The following is an 18,659-nucleotide window of genomic DNA, read 5'->3' on the forward strand; positions in this document are numbered from 1 at the left end:
TTTGACCTAGAACTTTGTAGGTACGTTCTAAGCAAACCTTCACGAGACTTCACTCGTCCACTAGGGACACTTAGTGGTTTAAAAGGCTTAGTGCATACGCTAAATGCATTCGAGAGACCAGCGACAGTGGTATAGGTAGGATTTCCTTAGTTTTGTTTTACTTGAGGACAAGTAAAATTCAGGTTTGGGGGTATTTGATGAGTGATAAAAAGTGCATATTTCTATATATTTTTCTTGGCATTTAACTCATCTTTTGTGCATTAATTCTACATTTTATCCCATATTCTGTGTTTTCGTTGTTTTCAAGAATAAATACTTTTCTTAATTAATTTTGCATTTTTAGGTACTAAATAAAGCCTGGTTAACTCACGGAGCAAAAAGAGCAAAGAAACGGCAAAGACTCCCGCTAGGAGGAAGCGAAGAATGATGTTTGCAAGAGCCGGATCAATTAGAAGTGGGCTTGAAGAGGAAGAATTGTTCTTAAAGAAGATATGGGCTTGGCATACCCAAGACCCAAGACCCTTACCCAAATCCATTTCCATTATCCTTACCCATTTCCATGAGAGCCGTCAGATTGGATCCATCTCATCATCCAACGGTCGCCTCATCATTGTGCATCAAACTCCGAAGCTCCCGTCAAACACTATAGTACCTAACTCCATCTGAAGCCGTCCTTTTTGCTGCATTTCCTCATCCTACGGTCGCTCAAATATCTTCCCATCTCACCGTTGGATCCACCTACCATCCTCACATCCGACGCGTTTCCTCGCAAATCATCACCCTTTGCCACACCCGCTCAACACCCTAACTTCCAAACCCATCGACCTCAAGCCAAACACCCCCTTCTCCCCAAACTGTCGACCTCTTCTTCTCTTCCCCAAACTTCCTCTCTTCCATCACCTGCAACCCCTTCACCACCACCATGCCCTGCCACTCCGTACGAACCACCTTCTTCCCCGACCATCACAGAGACGCTGTCTCAACCACCATCACCTCCCCTACCTCAAACCCATCTCCCTCGCCTAGTTATTTTCCCCATCTCACAACCACTGAAACCCTAGGTTTTGGGGTGAGTAAAATAACTCGAACTAGGGAACAATTAGAGCAGCAGAGGCGTCAATTGAAGGCATAGAAGGACCAGAAGAGGCAGAGAAGAAATGGGTCGACCGTTTTGAGTGATTTGTCACATCAAATTAGGTAAAATATCTAACCCTAATTTTGAGAATTTGGGGGAAAACATTGTAAACCCTAATTTTGAATTCTGGGTATAAATAGAAGGTGTGGGTGTTTGTTGTAACCATGCCTGGGTTAGCCAGCTTCACCCTTCAGAGGACTGGACTAGCCAGTTCCTCAACTATGTTGTGTTGTTCATGTTTTGATATATTGTTAAGTTACTGTTCTGTTTTGAATTCTGTTTTGTTCATGTTTCTGTTTTGTTTATTTCCTGTTTTGTTTATTTTCAATTCCTTGTTCTGTTAATGATATTTTATGTTCAGTTTATTTGCAATTTCATGTTTAGTTCCATTTTAATGTTAATTATGTTCTGAGTTCATTGCTAGGGTTGAGATGAAACCAATAACCTACTGCTAATTTTGATTTATGTTTTAGTATTGTTCTTGTTGTGCTATAATGTTGTGAATAACAGGATTATTTAACTATCTAAATGATTGATCTGTGGTTAGTTTGTTTTGTGAGAGGGCAGCTAATACTAGGGTTAGGAATCATATTAGTGACACTAAATCTTTCTCATGTAACCACCCTTTGATGTGCAGCAGACTAGAATCTTTACTGCCATCTAGATAATCGGCAGAGCCTAGAAGTTTTCCGTTATCTATACAAGGGACAAGAACATTATTGAGACTGAATCCACTTAGTGTAGGATAGGAGGTAGATTCAACTGCCCTAGTGACCTTTTAATCTACATTCTTTCTTACACTTAGCTCACTGTCTGCCTTAGTAACTTCATATTGTTCTTCACTTCTTTTACTCACTGTCTTTGTCACTGTATTACTCTTTTACTCACTGTCCTGTTTAGCTACATTGCTGTTTTGCACCATTGTTACTGTTAGAGAATTAGCTTAGGAGAATCTCAACACACACCCAAGTCTTTGTGGATCGACCCGTACTTGCACATTTGCCACTTTCGACACCGTGCACTTGCGGTATTAGTTTGTAGGTCTTTTTAGAAACCTACCAAGTTTTTGGCGCCGTTGCCGGGGACTTGGCATTGTGTGGGTGCTGTTTTTCCTTGCTTTCTCTTGCTGATATTCACTTGCATATCTTGCATTTAGTATAATCATTTAGCTCATCATAACTTGCATTTTCATCTTTGCATAATTTTTCGCTTTTGCATCATTTTCGCTTGCTGTTCTTGTTGTTCTTGACAGCTTCTGTTGAGCTTTCCAGGTGCTCCTGTTGCTGTGCTGTTGTGACTCTGTTTTGCTTGGCTGAGCCCTTGCTGTTGCTGCTGATTGAGTTGCAGCTGGGCCTGCCACTTGCTGCTACTTTCTTCCTCTTTCCTGTTGCTGCTGCCAGCCTCTGCTGCTGCCAAGACTACTGTTGTAGCTGTTGTGGTGCTGCTTCTTGCACTGCCTCTACTGTTGCTGGTGAACTGGTGGAACTGAGGCTGTTACTTTCCCTGTTGCTGCCTGCTGCTGCCTTCTGCACCTGTTGCTGTATGACCTGACCCAAAGCCTGCTGTTGTGCTGTTGCTGCTGCTGCTGATCTGCTCCTACTGCTAGGCCTGAAGTGGTGCTGCTGCCATTCATAAGCCAAGCCCAACTGGGCCTCAACAAACACAAAAGCTTAGGATGATCCAAAGCCCAACTGGGCTTTTGCAACCAAACTGAGCAGCTGGGCTGTGCTTAAGCAAGTAAGCCTAAACCCATTAAGAGAACCCAACCTGTGGGCTTCCATTTTTAATTTGTGGGCTTGTAATAATTTTTTCCATTTTTCTGTTGGGTTTGTAATTAATTTCTTGTGGGCTTGTTTGTTTAATTGCTTGTGGGCTTGTGGTGTTAGATTGATTTGGGCCTGTAGTTTTAAATTATAAAAACTGAACTTTTAAAAGCCCAACTGGGCCTCAGACCAAACAAACAACAGTTAGGCTATTTCAAAAGCTACATTGGGCTTCAGTTTGCATACACATTGTGGGCTTAGTTCACCTTCCCTTGGCAAAGCAATTTCTCCAACCAATGTGGTCTTGCTCCCAACACTAAAACCAAAATTTTTGCTCCCAATTAAAAACCAAACTTTCTACCTCTTTAAAACCAAATTTGCTCCCATCAAAACCAAAAGCTCCCAAATGGGCTTTGTCTTCAAAGTCTAAAACCAAAGTTTTCAAAACCCAATAAACCAAAGTGTTTTCTTTTCCCATTAGGTCCAAATTTTTTAAAACCCATTAAAAACCAAATTTCTTTTTCCAAAACCCGACAAAACCAAATGTTACCCATAAAAACCAAATTTTTCCCAAAAATCCAAACCCATTAAAAAACCAAATTTTGGGCTTTGTAACATAGTTACTTAGCTTTTGAGCCAAATCATGTCTAGATCTTGGTCTACAGTTGAGGAATACAACAAATCCCTTAGAGAACTTGCGTGTGGACATACTTCACGTTATGAACCTCCCATAGACCATGATGTCAATAGTTATAGGAATTATTATGGACATTTTCAAAGTCCCGAGCCTCAATACATGAACCCTAATAACTATTCACACATGCATCATTCACCACAACGTGAAAATGAACATTTTGCTAGTGCCTCACTCACACAATCATCACTGATCGATCAATTAGAAGCTCGAATCGCAGCTTTAGAAATGCAATCACATGAGGAATCTGTCACATCTAATTTTCTTAGGCAACCTGAAATCTATGCATGTCCCGCATGTGGTAGTTTAGACCACCCTGTTGAGAATTGTCATATTTTGCATAATTTTAGGCAATCTAGAGAAAATCCAAGGTATGAAATGCCCATAAATTGTGAGAATGGTAGTCATTGGGACCATAATCAATCCTTTGAGGGTTGCGATCAATATTTTGTAAACCCTAATGACCATGCACACATGTACCATTCACCACAATTTGAACATGAAGAATTTTGTACTCCCATGAATTTAGACTCCACCACAGAAGCTTTAAGACTCAGTAAGCAAAACTTTGATAGATCTACATCACGAATTCATGCATATTTAGATCAGATTTTGCTTCACCTACAAAAGGAGGAAATTCATGAGGAAATGTATGTTGTCCCTAATGAAGTGTCTAGTCCCATTCATGTAAATGATGTTGAATATGAACCTAATTTAGAGGAACATGAATCGACTAATGACACCACCACTGTTAATGAGGACCAATATGCATGCTACCATGATGATGATTATGATGATATGTTAGAAGAACATGAAAATATTGTGGAACCTGTTGGTTCAATAACATATGGCTTCTCGCCCTCGACCTTCATGAATGTTGTTTTTTCTAATACTCATTGTAATTCATATGATTTTGATATTGACATGGGATTCGTACAATTATTCTGTGAAGATGAGCATGACATAGGAATAGTTGAATCTTCTGTAGACACTAATTAATATGCATGAAAATATATTTGATGTGTCTGATTCTCTACCTAGGTCACATTGTGATATTTCTCCTGATTTGCCGATGCATGAGAATAAATTTGTTGATGATGTTGATGACTCTGATTGTGATCTTGCCAATTTGTTTGATGATTGTGAGCATGTTGTGACACGTGTAGAAGACTTAGGAGATGTTGATGTGATTAGTAATGATGTGCCTATCGTCCTACATAAGTCACAATCTGATGGCCTTCCACCCAACCTAGATTTGGTTTGTACCCATATTGTCAAACCGATTTTCTGAGAGTCCCTAATCTAGGTTTGGAACTGTGTGCTTCCCAAGTCCTTTTGGACTATTTTGCATCTAAGTATAATATCTTTGAGGAGCCACAGTTGGAATTAGCATGTTTGCCCGTCCCTAGCACAGTTCACTTTGAGTTAGACCTTGTACATGATGAACCCCCAAAACTGCGAGATTTTGTTTCCAAAATTTTATCCGTTGAAAAATCCAGGTTTGGGGGTAGCTCATTTTGTTTCACAGTTTCACTTGCGTTTCTTTCCTGTTATATTGTGTGAAGCTGTTGAAACCTCTACACTTTGTCTTTTGGGTTGATCCTCAACTCTTTAGATTGTTAGTGTATGGTGAATTTTTGTATATAATCCAGTAGATAAAATTTCTTAAAAACCTTTTGTTCCTTTTGTATATATTTTGCTAATCCAATATGATCTCGGCTGACATATGTTGGATTCTTGCCTTGAATAACGGAGTTCTAATATTGCTTTCGCCGAAATCGGGTATTCTCTTTCCTTTTTCTCTACTCAACATGATCCTCTTCATATGTTGTATTTAATTTTGTTCATATTTTGAAACATTGAGGACAATGTTTAGTTTAGGTTTGGGGGTGAAAAGTAGATACTTTGATAATATGCCATAATTGAAAACAAGAACTCCTTCTTTTTGAAAAAATGAAAAATGAAAATGAAAATAAAAATTAAAAATTGAAAAAAAACATAAAAATGGAGCTCATTTACCTTGAAATGTTGACTCTTGTGCAAATATGTAATTATTAGGAGTCTTAGTCTAGATATTTAGGCACCCTGATTCTAGCACAATTCACATAGTGATAAGAAATTTGCACGCGCACGATCTACCAATACATGTATAGCCTCGATCTTCAAGGTGTTTGATAGGAAGTCACGATTGCCAATCACTTTAGAATACTGAACGAAACTTGACTAGCTTGTTCTTTGGTTGGTTGGGATAGAAGGTGGAGGTTACATTAAGAAAGACAACCATCGAATTTAACTGGGTGCATCAAAAAGGGCTACCTCTTGCAAAGTGTCATGTAATCTTTTGTTTCCTTTTGTATATGTATCAAAAGTGTTTCTTTATCAAAAAAAAAAAAAAAAAAAAACACGATGTATATATTCAGGAAAAAAAAAATATCAGAAAAATACAAAAAAAAAAAATCAAGTATTTTTCAATTCCATCCTCTCTTGTTCCAAAAATAAAAGAGAGTAGTCAATGTAAATAAGAGTCATATTTTGTGTTTTATTGTAATAAGCAAGGAAGGGTGTATGCCATTGATGTACAACGCGAGTAATTGTGAAATACCTCCAACTCATTCACAATTCTCGTAAAGTCCGGACAGCTAGCTAGATTTCGACCTTGGTTCTTAGCCTGAGAAACTATCTCTTGGTGATTAGTAGTCATAACATCCGATCTTTCTTTACACATGTGTAGATACACTTTACACTCTTATCACATGTCTTTATTTGTTATCAGTGCTTGGATTGTGCCTTTGATAGCTAGATTGACATCTCCATTTTGCTGTGAGCTTAAACTGACTTGCACATGTCACATTTGATGGAATCTGAGCTTATATTTTGACCTAGAACTTTGTAGGTACGTTCTAAGCAAACCTTCACGAGACTTCACTCGTCCACTAGGGACACTTAGTGGTTTAAAAGGCTTAGTGCATACGCTAAATGCATTCGAGAGACCAGCGACAGTGGTATAGGTAGGATTTCCTTAGTTTTGTTTTACTTGAGGACAAGTAAAATTCAGGTTTGGGGGTATTTGATGAGTGCTAAAAAGTGCATATTTCTATATATTTTTCTTGGCATTTAACTCATCTTTTGTGCATTAATTATACATTTTATCCCATATTCTGTGTTTTCGTTGTTTTCAAGAATAAATACTTTTCTTAGTTAATTTTGCATTTTTAGGTACTAAATAAAGCCTGGTTAACTCACGGAGCAAAAAGAGCAAAGAAACGGCAAAGACTCCCGCTAGGAGGAAGCGAAGAATGATGTTTGCAAGAGCCGGATCAATTAGAAGTGGGCTTGAAGAGGAAGAATTGTTTTTAAAGAAGATATGGGCTTGGCATACCCAAGACCCAAGACCCTTACCCAAATCCATTTCCATTATCCATACCCATTTCCATGAGAGCCGTCAGATTGGATCCATCTCATCATCCAACGGTCGCCTCATCATTGTGCATCAAACTCCGAAGCTCCCGTCAAACACTATAGTACCTAACTCCATCTGAAGCCGTCCTTTTTGCTGCATTTCCTCATCCTACGGTCGCTCCAATATCTTCCCATCTCACCGTTGGATCCACCTACCATCCTCACATCCGACGCGTTTCCTCGCAAATCATCACCCTTTGCCACACCCGCTCAACACCCTAACTTCCAAACCCATCGACCTCAAGCCAAACACCCCCTTCTCCCCAAACTGTCGACATCTTCTTCTCTTCCCCAAACTTCCTCTCTTCCATCACCTGCAACCCCTTCACCACCACCATGCCCTGCCACTCCGTACGAACCACCTTCTTCCCCGACCATCACAGAGACGCTGTCTCAACCACCATCACCTCCCATACCTTAAACCCATCTCCCTAGCCTAGTTATTTTCCCCATCTCACAACCACTGAAACCCTAGGTTTTGGGGTGAGTAAAATAACTCGAACTAGGGAACAATTAGAGCAGCAGAGGCGTCAATTGAAGGCATAGAAGGACCAGAAGAGGCAGAGAAGAAATGGGTCGACCGTTTTGAGTGATTTGTCACATCAAATTAGGTAAAATATCTAACCCTAATTTTGAGAATTTGGGGGAAAACATTGTAAACCCTAATTTTGAATTCTGGGTATAAATAGAAGGTGTGGGTGTGTGTTGTAACCATGCCTGGGTTAGCCAGCTTCACCCTTCAGAGGACTGGACTAGCCAGTTCCTCAACTATGTTGTGTTGTTCATGTTTTGATATATTGTTAAGTTACTGTTCTGTTTTGAATTCTGTTTTGTTCATGTTTCTGTTTTGTTTATTTCCTGTTTTGTTTATTTTCAATTCCTTGTTCTGTTAATGATATTTTATGTTCAGTTTATTTGCAATTTCATGTTTAGTTCCATTTTAATGTTAATTATGTTCTGAGTTCATTGCTAGGGTTGAGATGAAACCAATAACCTACTGCTAATTTTGATTTATGTTTTAGTATTGTTCTTGTTGTGCTATAATGTTGTGAATAACAGGATTATTTAACTATCTAAATGATTGATCTGTGGTTAGTTTGTTTTGTGAGAGGGCATCTAATACTAGAGTTAGGAATCATATTAGTGAAAATAAATCTTTCTCATGTAACCACCCTTTGATGTGCAGCAGACTAGAATCTTTACTGCCATCTAGATAATCGGCAGAGCCTAGAAGTTTTTCGTTATCTATACAAGGGACAAGAACATTATTGAGACTGAATCCACTTAGTGTAGGATAGGAGGTAGATTCAACTGCCCTAGTGACCTTTTAATCCACATTCTTTCTTACACTTAGCTCACTGTCTGCCTTAGTAACTTCATATTGTTCTTCACTTCTTTTACTCACTGTCTTTGTCACTGTATTACTCTTTTACTCACTGTCCTGTTTAGCTACATTGCTGTTTTGCACCACTGTTACTGTTAGAGAATTAGCTTAGGAGAATATCAACACACACCCAAGTCTCTGTGGATCGACCCGTACTTGCACATTTGCCACTTTCGACACCGTGCACTTGCGGTATTAGTTTGTAGGTCTTTTTAGAAACCTACCAGTTTTCTAGGCCTTACAGGCTACTACAGAAAATTTGTCAAGGGTTATGGAATGATAGCTAAGCCACTCACTGAACTACTCAAGAAGAACAAGTTCCAATGCAGTGAATCTGCTCAAATATCCTTTGAGAAACTCAAGAAGGTTGTTACTACTACTCCAGTTCTTGCATTGCCAGACTTCAACAAACCCTTTGAGCTAGCTACATATGCATGTGATACTGGAGTAGGAGTTGTACTTATGCAAGAAGATCAGCCAATAGCCTTCTTCAGTAAAGGAATGGGAAAGAGGTATTTGGCCATGTCCACTTATGAGAAGGAGTTAATAGTTGTAGTCATAGATGTGACTAAATGGAGATCTTACTTAATAGGGAACAAATTCATTATATACACTGATCACCAGAGTATAAAATATTTCATGGAGCAGAGGATACACTCAATGCTTCAGCAAAAATGGTTAGCCAAATTATTAGGGTATAACTATGAACTTAAATACAAAAAAAAACTGAAAATAAAGTTGCAGATGCATTATCCAGAGTACAAATAGGAGACAACTCTTCTTGCAATAGATTAACTGAAGTACATCCCAACTGTCTCAAGGATATTCAAGATAGTTATGAAGAAGACCCTCTGGCTCAATAATTGATCCCTAAAATGCTAGCTAAAGTTACTTCCACAGAAGATTATTCTTACAACCAAGAATACTGAGGTTTAAAGGTAGAATATATATTGGTCAAAATGGTAATTTGAGGACAAAGATCATCACTTCAGTTCACTCCTCTGTTATTGGTGGACACTCTGGAGCACAAGCAAGTTACCAAAAGGCCAAACTGTACTTTTTTTGGACAGGTATGCACAAGAAAATTGTACAGTATGTGCAAGAATGTGATATATGCCAACAATACAAGGGTTTTACTTCTCTACCAGGTGGACTCTTACAACCACTTCCTATACCTGAGCAATCCTGGGAGCACATCAGTATGGACTTCATCATAGGCCTACCAAAATATGAAGGGAGATAAGTCATTCTAGTAGTGGTGGATAGGTTTTCCAAGTACAACCACTTTATGGCTCTGAGTCACCCTTATACAGTTGCCTCAGTAGCAAAGGTATTCCTTGACTCCATTATTAAGTTGCATGGCCTTCCAAAGAGTATTGTGTCTGACAGAGACAGTGTTTTTATAAGAAACTTTTGGCAAGATCTTTTTGCAAGATTGGGTACTTCACTATACCTAAGTATAGCTTATCACCCTCAAACTGATGGCCAGACTGAGAGGGTGAATGCTTGTGTGGAGACATTCCTCAGATGCATGACTAGCTTCAAACCAAGTAAGTGGGTTTCTTGGATATCCTTAGCTGAATGGTGGTACGATACTAGCTACCACACCATCCTCAATCTCACACCATTTGAAGCACTCTATGGCTACCCTCCTCCCCAATTTGGTATTACTTCAGCAGCTCAGGGTATAAATGTGGAAGCTGATGACTATATTCAGCAGAGGCAACAAATGGGACAATTACTCAAGGGAGCCTTGGAGGCAGCACAACATAGGATTAAACAGCAGGCTAACAAGAAGAGGTCTGAGACATCCTTTGAGGTTGGATATTGGGTTTATCTCAGGTTACATCCATACATGCAAACTTCTGTCCAGTTAAGAAGAAACCTCAAATTAGCTGCTAAATTCTATAGTCTTTATCAAGTGTTGGAGAAGATTGGCAAGGTTCCTTACAAACTGCAACTACCAGCTGGATCAAAAATTCATCCCACCTTTCATGTTTCTCAGATCAAGCCAAAGATAGGAGTGGGTTTGCTACCTCAAACTGAGTTACCCTCTCTGTCACTAAGGAAAGAAAGCTGAAGATCAGACCCTTACAAGTGATGGGTACCAGGAAAGTTAAGAACAAAAATCAGAGTGTTGCTCAAGTTCTCATTCAATGGGAAGGATTATCAACTGATGAACCCACATGGGAGGATAAACATCCCATAAAGGTACAATTTCCAAATTCATCCTTGAGGACAAGGATTGAGTGAAGGAGAGGGATTTGTCATGAAAGACCTTGCTCTTTTGTTAGTGGGCTTTGTTTTTGTTTATTTCTGTTGTAGTAGGAGTTAATGGGTTGAGTCCAGTTGTCATTAGGTTAATCAGTTTAGTTGAGATGCATTGATAGCCGTCCGATTCAGATATAAGGATTGGTCTATTAATAACCAATCATTGTACTCACCTGTTTTTATCAATGGAAAATACAGCATAGCTGCTTCTCTTGCTCGAGTTCTTCTTCTCGAGAACTGTTTTTGTCCTAATTTGTAACGTAGATCGTTACATTGTGACCAAGAAGGAAGAAAGAATGTCTCGGAAGCTCAACTTAGTACAACTGGGAATTACTTTGTAGCCTTCCACCGAAAGTAGTACTTCTTAGTAAGAACTACTTTTCTTCTTTTTTTTATTTTATTTTATTTTGTAAGCCTGCCAGATAACTTTACACAATGAATATTATGCATTATGTTTGGATTCCAGGATTAAACGAACCACCAATACCAAAAGCTGGTGTAGAAGACAGTGAATCCTATATTTGGGTTAGTGATCTTCTGTGTCAGAATACCAGGCAATGGAATCAGGATCTCATTCATTATCTCTTCGATGCTCAAACAGCTGACAGAATTCAAAATATGAGGATTTCAGACTCAGCTGATGACAAACTTGTCTAGAAGCTAACCAAAAATGGATCTTTCTCTCTGAAATCTACTTACAACAAATTATATGAAATAAGTCAAGGTAACCTTCAAGTCTCTACCACCATCCTAGATACAGAGATCAAATGGAAGGATTTCTGGAGCATCCAAACATGGCCAAGGATAAAGCATTTCTTCTGGAAGTGTCTCACTGACATCCTGCCAACAAAAGTGAGACTGTCAAGGAATTGTCGTAGCATTAATCTACAATGTCCTCTGTGTAATCAACACACTGAATCTATCATGCATGTGTTGTTCCAATGCCCTTTTTCAAGAGCTGTCTGGTCTCTCATTCCTGGAGGTTCTTTGGCTTTAACAGGTGGTTATAATACTATGGCTGAAATGTTCGAAAGTTGGTTACAACATAAGCAACAACAAAATTTCAGGGAGAGTTGGTTTCAGCTAATGTTGGTGACTACTTGGTCTCTTTGGAATACAAGGTGTGAAGTAAATTTTCAGGACGTCAAGATTCAACCACATTCTGTGGTAAAGAAGGTCTTAAATTTTGCAGCTTATCTTGACAAGATGTATGGTAGTTCACTTAATCAGCACAACTCTACTCTTCCAATACCGCTCATTGAAAGACATTGGCAGCTCCCAGAATCCCCTTTCTTTAAATTGAATTGTGATGCTTCACATAATGTAAATAGTGGTAATATAGGCATTGCTCTAATACTCCGTGATTGTGCAGGTACATGGAGAGGGGCGCAACAAAATGCTATGCAGGAATAATTAGTTTGGAGCAGAGTGTTTGGCTTTCTACGAAGCGGTTAGATGGTGAAAGGAATTGAAGCTTACACATATTATCCTGGAGACAGATCTCAAAAATATTGAAAGCTTCGTCAACAAAGCTGCAACAACAATTGCTTGGGAAAATGAAACACTCCTCCTTGATGCAATGAGTAAACTTAGTTATTTTGTTAAATGGTAATGTAGTTTTATGTCAAGACAGTATAATAAGTCTGCTGATATTCTAGCAAAGCACAACAGAAGGCATAGAGCCTCTAGAGTCTGGTTAGATGATTCCCCAAATTTTATTGAGTCAGTTATCGCTAGACATTTCAACTTCAAGTTAATTCAATTCTTTTTCGCATAAAAAAAAAGATTAATCATTAATTCTAGTTCGCATATTTTAGTCCCTGTCCCTTCGATTTCGTCCCAAATCCAAATAGTTAGCAGCACCCACTACCTGCTCCAAAGAAGTAGTGGTCACCTTAAAATTCACACACCGGCACCTGGCTCCCTCTCGAAATTGCAAGGTCCTCCATGGAGTGCTCACCTCCTACTTATTGAGGATGATGGCATAACTAATAGGTTACTTCAGTTCCCATGTTCCATAAAACAAGCCTAATTTTTTTCCAAAAGATTTTCAACCGAGTTACTGGTTATAGGAAAAAAAAATAGTCAATCCAAGTAGAGGATTTCAGATTTTAAATCTTTTACAGGTGCTGTCTCTTCACGTGAGTGTGTCGTTCCAAGTTTATAACCAGATACGGAAATCTACAGGTTCAATTATTCATGTCAAAATTACATCTCGATCTAAACATTGACCGACAGAAAATTATATAATTCCAAGTTAAATACAATTTCACAAGTTACAGGAAATCAAAAAGTAATCCTATTAAATCGACAAGTAAGAAAAACCCGTATCATTTGTAAAAAAAAAAACAGGGTAAAGAAGAAGAAGATGCTCAGAATCTAGTTAAGAATGGAAACAGAGTTATCCTCATTTGTTAATCAGATTAACGAGATGTTTAATCATCACTGCAACTTCTTCTTCTTTTGTTTCACTTTTCAGAAATTCAAAATATATAAATCTACAGAAATTAAAATGAATCGAGAATTGAAACGAAATGAATTCAAGAGAACTAACAAGCCGTAATAAAGTATTTCGTTGTTCTTCTAAGATTGTGGAGAGCCTTCGCTTATATAGCTCCCAGTTAGGGTTAGGGTTAGTTTGTAGATCAGTTGGCATAGTTGATTTGGGTTGGGCTTACATTTATCCCACACCAAATAAGAAGTCCAAATTTGCAAAGTGGGAACTAGTGCGTAAAAAGTCGGGAACCGAGGATTTCATCCGTATCAGTCTGCAAAATTACAGGTAAAATCCAATCCACAAGATCTATAAACCAGACATGGTTAGATTCAACATCAACTCCACGATTCTAGGTGACGTTCAAAAAAAAAAAATGTTCATACCCTGCTGTGACAAATAAGAGAGATACAAGCAAGAATTTAGTTGGCTATGGATAACCAATCACATATGGATAGTTGTGATTTGTGATGATACTTGCTAAAAATTTGATAAGTAGTAAAATTATCTAAATTAACTGAACGAGTTGAATGATACTCATATTTTCCAATGGTTGGATTAACATTTGGCTTAATCACAGTCGAGATCATGAAAAACTCATTTATGTTCCGACCACTGGGGTAAATTCTTTGTGAGGAGAGCTCCGACTTTGGAAACTGTACAAATAGTGCATGGTGACGTAGGGGTGGAACTAATACCAGACGAACCTGTTTGGGAATGGATTCTTTCTGGTCTTGTAATCCATTTTAATGAGAAGCCACCAAGCTTTTTAAATACCTCTCGACATTATCAAGCCCACATAGCTCCTTCACTACATGCATGGTTACTGGGACTTCAAGTTGAAATGTCGACGCATCTGATCCTGATTCTGACCCACTCCAAGAGAGAACCTGTTTTCTTGCTTCTTTAATGGCAGCCCTCGTTGCACAGTGAACTGAAGCAGCCATAAGTACAACAAAACCCATAGTTAATGGACTCACAAACGGAGAAGACATATAACACATCCTACCTTAAGATAGTTTTAAGCGTAATCAATTTAGTCACAGATGTCAAATGATATTATCTTTCGTAATACTACTCCTAATCCCAATGTAGTCATACATAGAATTTCTGCATATTTGCATTTTCATCATCTCACTATCTCCGACAATACTGCAATTTCTGTTGGATATAATCTTAGACTTCAACTTTCTTGGCAGCCTAATTCATTGTACGTATTATCTAAAGGTTAAAGGTTTGAGTTAAATATGGAACCTTTAGAGGACAGAACAAGTTTCTTATGATGCCCAGTGTTCAGCATCTCAACATTGAACTGTCTTGGGATAGTGTCAATAGTTGAGATATTGTAGTTCCATGTTCCATCAGACACCACCAATCCTTCAGAGTTTGTCAGGTACTCCCCCATCATAAAACCCTACTCCTTGAATGAAAGCTCCCTCAATCTGAAAAGCGAAACCCATTTAAGCACTCAAACAAAGAAGAAAAACTCTTAAGAAGTTGGATGAGAAATAAATAAGTTGCAGTTGAGCAAACCTGTCCCAAATCAATAGCAGGGTTTAAGCTCTGGCCACAATCATAGACAATATCTGTTTGCAAGATACTGGTTGCTCCTGTGAGAAGATCAATCTCCACCTCTACATTTAACGAATAACAACAAGCATTCATTATAATTTGTATCGAAAAATAAGTAGTAACTATGCGCACATTATTATTGATGCCATTAACTCACCTCACTCACTGCGGCGCCATAATTCAGATAACGCATGAACTGAAATCAGGAACATAATAAGTACTTGAAGATAAGTTGACAGATTGGAGATGTGCCTGAAAGACAGACGAGTTGGGGTGAGAAAATAGTATAGCAGACAATATTATTAGAAACTTATAGATCGGAAGGTAACTGGACTATCAAAGTTTCCCATGAAACTGGACCCATCTTCTCTAGTAACCTTTCCTTGAGTACGATTAGTCTTTCAACCAAGGCATCACAGCAAAGGCGAACTGCTTCACAACTTGACTCTGAGGTAGTGCTCCCAGCAGTAAATCCTCCTTGTACCAGGCTCAATGTATCAGTCTGAATGACCCGAACCCTGTCCAATAAATCCTCACTTCCATCACACTCTATGGGACTCAGAGCAAATGCTGCCATCTGTTTCACCTTTGTCCAAAGTCCTTGACCTAGCTCAATACCTCCAACTTCAACCACCACCGATCCGTCATTTAGAATGCTCACTTTACCTGGGGTTGGTCTCACCTTCACTTCATAAAATATGGGCACCCGGGAGATTCCTCTTTTTATCCACTTGTTACAGATGTTAAACTGTCTTATTTCTTCTACCCTTTGGTGGAATCTTGAAGATATAGCTAACCTATCTAAAATCAAGGGCATAGTATACTCTGGAGGTTCACCCGCGCTATCCTGATAAAATAATTTGAGGCTCTCGTATGTGTGTATATTTCTTTTTCTGACAGCATCGACTTCCAAAGAAAGAAATGATGCTACATTCTCAACCACAACCTCACAAATAAAGGATCCCTGCACATGTCCCGGTGCTCTCATGGCTGTCTTACCAGAAAGATTTGTCCTGCAAAGTTTTATATCGAAAGATAAAGCTCCCCAGTCATACTTCTTCAGTGAACCCACCATATTATCTGGCATGATTGGGCTTATATCCAGAAATGCTCCTGCATTGATTAGTATATCAAGATGTAGAGCAGTGATCTTTCCATCAGATTTGAAGCCCACGCTGTAAATGATTTTCATTGGGTGTCTTCCTCCTGCCATTATCATATCGATCTTGCGATTGAGGTAAGCTCGGACAGGACGTCGTAGTTTGTGAGCAGAAACTGCACATGCTGTTGCAACCTATACATAAGTTCTTTGATTGTGAGCTTGGTTTTACTGGTTTGAATGCAGAATGTGAAAGAATACGAGTATCAACATCAATGAAATTCTCGAGTTTAGACAAACTTAGCACAACCAAAAAACACAATGCAACAGATAAGATCATATTTGGTTCATTGTGAGATTCTGCAGGATAAGGGAGGATGCCCCAACAAAGGTAGTACAAGGATATTAACCGGTCCAAAAACCTGCCACTTTAAGTTGAATGACCACACACCATTTGACAGGAACTATTTGTACAGTTTCCAAATCAGGATGAAAACCCAATGACTTCCAAATTTGAAAAGACTCATTCGAACGGACGGAGTTTGGTCTAACAAGGTTTGCATAGTAATTAAATAAACAAAATTGTACTTACAGCCATAGATTTCAGGTTTTTTCCACCAAACCCGCCTCCAACTCTTCTCGCTATCACACGGACGTTATGTTCGGGAAGACCTAGGCATTTAGCAATTGCAATCTGTGTGTTCTCTGGGGCCTGAGTGGAGCTGTAAACAACCATGCAGTTATCTTCATCTGGTACCGCAAGGGCAGTTTGTGTCTCCATATAAAAGAAATACTGAGATCCAAGTTTGATCTGAAATAATAAATAACTGTGCATCCATTGAGATACCATTACATGGTTACACTTAAGAAACATACTGAGTTCGATCTGAAAATAGCATTTTGAACAGTAAAGTTTTTGACAAGCACCTCTGCTGAGATAATTCTGTGATCTGCGTCGCTCATTCCTTTTGAAAAATCTCCTACCTGCTTTGGGGAAAGGAAAGGTGGTACTTCAAAGAAGCTAGATCTAGCAACAGCATCTTTTACTTATAAAATGGGTGGTTCAAGATTTTCAGTGTCGTACTCTACCATTGCACTATCCGCCGCCATATCTGCATGTTTCTGTGTATCTGCAACCTACACCAACCATATTGAATATCTAAGGAAATGGCAAAACAGTAATGTTTAAAGAGTTCAGTTTGTATTCTAACAAGAGAATATGACATACTACAAAGCCAAGCATCTGGCCCGCAAATTCAGCAAGTCCATCAGCAAATAGGGGATCAGTACCAAACCTTGTGTTACCCCCTACATTTTTCCCTCCTTTAGGGAGGTCTTCAAGAGAAATAACCTTAACAACTCCATCTGGTGAAGGAAATGACTTGAGCTTTACATTCTTAATCCATGCCAAGGGCATTTTGCTACATATCATTGCTCCATGAAGGCAATCCTTGGGAGAAGGAATGTCATCCACGTATACAGCCTCACCTACATATTTAATATTGGAGTCACATTTCGTGGGAACTACTAAAAAAGAAAGCTTAGTTCCGTGTTATCTCTGAACTGTCAGTTCTAAAATTAACCTACCAACAGAAGAGTTTTCAAAAGGCTTAGAGGATGTAGTGACAAGTGTAACAACAACAAAAAGAGCGAATCCATTTAACACTAAGCTAACTAAGAAGAAAAGGAACTGCAGGCAATAGTAAAAATTTGTATATAACAAACCAGAAGCTTGATTCTCGGCTCCAGATTTTTTAGTAGGCTGACCAACTGGATGAAACTCCGTACTGACTTTTATGACTTGCTTCCCAGAAGAGAGCAAACCCGCCTTTTTGACATGTGACCGCTGATCAAAACTATTGTTGCCTTTGGAAGCAGTAACCACTGAAGAATTAGTATCTCTCGTCAAGCCATCATTCAGCATCGCAGTACTAACTTCCTTAAGAGGGTGAAGAAAATCAAAGAGAAAACTGACAGTCAAGCTTGACCGGTAAGCAGGACTTGAAGTACCCTCATCAGGTATTATTGTGACTCTAAGAATATTTATGGCATTAAGCAGAACATCTTTACTAAGAGATCTATCGATTAAAAATTCCTCAACCTTTCTTACTCTTATTGCATGCTTTGTTCCATAAGCACCAAAAGCCAACTGAAGCTTTTCTAGGACACTACAACCAGATACTTTAGAGAGCGAAACCTCGGCCAAGAAAGCAGCATTGAGGTAAGCCAAGGTATTTCCGAGGGGTCGTGGTGCTGCTCGGTATGTCTCAAACATCAATCCGGATCCACTCTGAGAAGAAAAAATGTTCATTGAGGCCCAACTTGGAATTCTAATACTTAATATAGCGGTCTTGGTATTACAAGGTGGACTACTTAAGAATTCCTCTAACGTAACTTTTATTCTTTTGGAGCCACTAAGTATGATGAGGGATGAACCTGCTGCAAGAAGTATAGTTACAATATCTGAGGGAAACTGTTTCCTTTGTGCCATGACCAAATTCCCTCCCAAACTCGCAGAATTGCGGATGAACTCTGACGCAACCTTCTACGCAAACACTAGTGCCATTTTCAGATTCTACGGATTCCATTAAATGCTCAAGTTCCTCAAGGCTAGCAGGATTGTACCAACATTGCCCTTTTGAATCCCTGAGGATCTTGGATTTAGTTTCAAACTTTAAGAACTTGGGGAAGGTGCAAATCTCATTGCCAGGGTCATATGAGGGTAAATTACAAAGTTTTACACTTTCACTATCTCCCTTCTTCCAAAAGGAATTCAAACCTAAATCTT

At 38.9% G+C, this 18,659-nt stretch overlaps 1 non-coding gene and 1 pseudogene across 1 annotated transcript; both read right to left on the minus strand.

The window, feature by feature from the left end:
• Positions 1-13,076: 13,076 nt before the first annotated feature.
• LOC113362521 lies at positions 13,077-13,156 on the minus strand. Its single transcript, XR_003365771.1, has one exon. It is a non-coding gene; the product is annotated as a small nucleolar RNA U30 (small nucleolar RNA).
• Positions 13,157-13,571: 415 nt separating this feature from the next.
• LOC113355238 lies at positions 13,572-18,496 on the minus strand (annotated as a pseudogene).
• Between the last annotated feature and the right edge of the window lie 163 nt (positions 18,497-18,659).

Source organism: Papaver somniferum, chromosome 3, assembly GCF_003573695.1.
Source record: "Papaver somniferum cultivar HN1 chromosome 3, ASM357369v1, whole genome shotgun sequence".
Lineage (NCBI taxonomy): Eukaryota > Viridiplantae > Streptophyta > Magnoliopsida > Ranunculales > Papaveraceae > Papaver > Papaver somniferum.